The sequence below is a fragment of the Trachymyrmex septentrionalis genome, unplaced genomic scaffold, assembly GCF_001594115.1.
Source record: "Trachymyrmex septentrionalis isolate Tsep2-gDNA-1 unplaced genomic scaffold, Tsep1.0 scaffold86, whole genome shotgun sequence".
In the NCBI taxonomy this organism is placed as follows: Eukaryota; Metazoa; Arthropoda; class Insecta; order Hymenoptera; family Formicidae; genus Trachymyrmex; species Trachymyrmex septentrionalis.
The window spans coordinates 1,973,392-1,977,597 of NW_017306049.1; positions in this window are offsets into that span (position 1 = coordinate 1,973,392).

Sequence of the window (4,206 nt, forward strand, 5' to 3'; positions counted from 1 at the left end):
CACACACACACACACACACACACGCACGCACGCACGCACTCACGCACGCATGCACACACACATATATACTGAGAAAAAAGTTTTATTGAAACAAGAAAATGCATTTTCTTGGAACGAATTTCTTTGAGAGCAAGCAAATATTTATTTTACAGTAATAAATTATATTATATATTCTTATCAATAAATATTTTGTTACTTTGAGTAAATCATTTCGTATGTTTTGATTTTGTTACTATATAAGTAATGATTTCATGACATAAATATTACAATTATTGAAATAAAATAAGTGGTTTATTTATAATAATAGCCTGAATTTCTTGAATCTGAAAATGATCCTAAAGCGTTTGTATTACCGACTAATCATAATTTTTGTTTAACAATTACTTTTTTCCTCTTTTACAGATTTTAAAATCCTTTTCCAGGATTAAAGCATACGCGTTAATACGTATCTGTGAGGTGGAGTTTATGCCGAGAACAACAAAAAATTTTTCTTAAAATTTCAATTTCGAAATTGTTTGTCGTTCTCGGAATAAATTCCATTTTACAGACAATATGAACATATATTTTAATCGTGAAAAGGAATTTTCGAATCTGTAAAAGAGGAAAAAAATAATTGTTATATAAAAAATACAGCTTTAATTTTGGAAAATCTTTTTTGTTAAGGTTTCGATCACAATTTCACAAACTCATTGTTTGTACATATCATACACTTTCGGGGAAGGTATCATTTGGTACGTACGATTTACAAAATTTCTGCACTAAGGAAATTATAACCTGACAGTTTCGAGAGCTGAAATAAAGTGAACTTTAAAATTTTTCCCCGATTTTTCCGTCAAATTTAATGTGGCCGGTGTTTTTTTTTGTGCGTATTTTTATTGTGCAAAATCATTTGATGATCTATAAAATCAATTCGAAAAAATTGGCAATCTGCAATTGTCGGTAATTCCTATTGGTTTAGGATTTCCTTAAATCAATATTTTATTGAATAAAATAAATCATTCTTTTGCAATAAGAAACTTGATATTCTTCAATAAATAAAAACACTTTTAAATAAATATATTATTGAAGAAATTATATTATTATGGAAGAAATCATTATATTGCAATAAGAAACTTGATAAATAACTTATTTGCAATAAGGAACCTAATGTTCTTGAATAAATAAATACGTTTATCGAGATATTTTGTTGAATGAAATAAATTATATTAACCTAATGTTCTAGAATGAATAAAAACACTTTTAAATATTTTGGTCCATAAAACAAATAACTTATTTGCAATAATGTTCTTGAATAAATAAATACATTTATTGAATTATTTAGTTGAATGGAATAAATCACACATATAGTTGTAGTAGATATAATAGGCGGGTTCTAACTTAGGTTCTCTGAGGGAGGCGCGTGGCGCGGGGAGGTAGGAAGGGGAAGGCACAGGAAGGCCCCGGCGCTATCGGTGCTTACCGATATCAATGATACATGTTGCCATGTTGTGACGTCACGTATCATTGAGGACCACCACTGCCGCAACCGCCGCCGCCACGGGCTGCCGCCACCGCCGCCGTTGCGGATTCCGCGTCCATCCCAAAATGCGTTGCGAGCCGCTGCCGCCACCCCGCACCCACTCCAAAATGCGTTGCGGTACTATAACGACAAGATATTTTGTCTAGGAGATCGGTGACACATCGTCAATGTGTCGGCTGCTAAACAAAGCGCCATCATTGAGGGGTAGATGATGAAATTATAGTGCGTTTTCACAGTTCTTTCTTTCAAGGTCAGAAGCGTTGATAACGATATTTATTTGGGGAGAACCGCGAGATTGGTAACACGTTGTCGATGCTGCGACTCAATAGGGGGTAGACAAAGGAACAAAGAAGTTGCAAATGGAATATATAATGGGTCATAAGCGTGCGACATTTCAGTTGGCGCCTTGTAATATTACCGAATCGATCGCAAAAAAAGTGTAATGCCAAAAGTAGCTGACCATCGTGCGGACGTTGAGGACATGGATGGTATAAATACAGAGAAGTTATTTGAAGCAATGGAAGTAGAATTTGAGATTATCCACATAGTGGACTAAGAGTCGTTCAACGAAAAAGTACAATCCAACGATTGAATGTCTTATTGGTTTGAGTGATGGATCACAGAGAAATTTGTGCAGCCTTCAGAAATCGTGTGAACATTTGTAGTGCATAATCTGCTGTTATTATACAATGTATAATGATACTTCAGCCTTATGTGTAGCATGTATGATTTATTTGCGGAATATATTGGCGTTAAAGGAATGTATCTCGTCAGGAAGCACAAAGACTGTTTTTTCCATACATTAGATAGCAGGTGGTCGTGCTTGGAATGCGGAGAGCCGATGTACATTGTATTTCCGTGCAGCATGTGCCCACTCTGCGCACATTGAAAAACTATTAAGTGCTCCGTGTAAAAGTGCGACATGATCTAAAGACTGTGAAAAATACAGAGCACATGGAAAACCACGAGCGAGTGGAACGCGAACTATTGGAGCAGTGTGGTCAGGTTGCTACTCTGGTGGAGTGTTACGCGTGGCTGCAACGATGCGACGAGTGCATTGAGTAGCTCGAAGAACTTTGTCGTGCCAAGCATCCGCGCTGTTGGACAATCCGCGGTGGCGAAGATTGCGCGATTCGCGGGCGCAAAGTTGCAATTGGAGTGATGTTTCGTGCACTTGGTGGCGAGTACGCGAGTGGCAACGATCTCTTGTCTGGCGAGAGATCGACGCCGCGTTCGAGAGTCGTACATTGACAGTGATAAACTCTAATCACATCGAGCCGTTTTTAGAAGACGTTAGCAATGTAGAGCGAATGCAAGACGCTATAGAAAGACATAGTAGTGTAAAAGTGAACACCGCGTTCAACGATGAATTCGCGACAAAGGATAAACGTGCTAATAAGAGCAATTACAAAGAACAGCGAGATATCTCGATGCACCAATATGCGATAAGTGGTACGAACGACACATCGTCGAGCCTATCCTAGGCATCGCTCGAAGAGTTCTAGGAATGTGACAACGGCATTGTTGCAAATTCTTAACTTGACTGTTAACGTGAACAAACTAAATCCCCTGCGCGCAGGATGTCACATCGAAGTACCACGGGAGATAGCGACGAAACGAGCGTGATCAGTGTTCGTTCGATGGACAATGAGTATTTTGCATGGTCGGTGATATCCGCTCTATATCCCGCAGAAAGACATACAGATCGGGAATCATCTTACCCGGATTACACTGCAGTGTTAAATCTCGCGAGTATCGAATTTCCAATGACATTAAAAGACATTTCTAAATTCGAATGCGGTATCGATCAACGCGTACGACAGGTCCTTCCTCTGCGACTCACCGATGACAAGAAAGAGAAGCACGCTAACATGTTGCAAGATTCACGTAACAACCTCGGCCACTTTGCGTGGATCAAGAACCTATTGCGTCTCGTGAGCTCGCAGATTACTGGGAAAAAGAATAAGAAATATTTCTGCGACCGGTAAATATAAGAAAAGCTAATAAAAAATAGTAAAAAGAAATAGCGAAAAATGATTTCTCTATTATTTACAGGTACCTCCATTACTTCAGCTCGTGCAAAACATTGCAGTCGCACGAAGTGAACTGCCAGAAAATCAACGACTGCGCCATCCGACTGCCAATCAAATTCACTAATAATCGGGAACGAATGCCGTTTACCTACGCCGACCTGGAGTGTCTTATGTAAGACGGAGCCCAACAAGGAAGACGCGTCGTCGTACACGTATCAACAGCATGAAGCGTTTAGCATAGGCTACTATGTGCGATGCGTTATCGTCGTATCACCTCCATTGCGATGAAGACTGTATAGCATGGTTCGCGTGACAACTCGAAAACTTGGCGCATCGCGTGAAAAATCCGTTAATGTGCCTATGGAAACGTTATCGAAAGAACAATGCGTACCGTAGCACGGGTTGTCACATCTGCGAGAAACGCGTCGAAATTCGCGTCAAACGATATGCGAGTCTGCGATCATTGTCACTTAATCGGTAGATACTGCGGTCCAGCTCATTCAAATTGTAACTTAAATTATAAAAATTTGTTCTATATTCCGATCATTTTTCATAATTTATCGGGCTACGACGCGCATTTTATAATTAAGGAATTTGCTAAGGAATCTGCGTATGATAGACATGTAGATGTACTACCGATAACGAAGGAAAAAT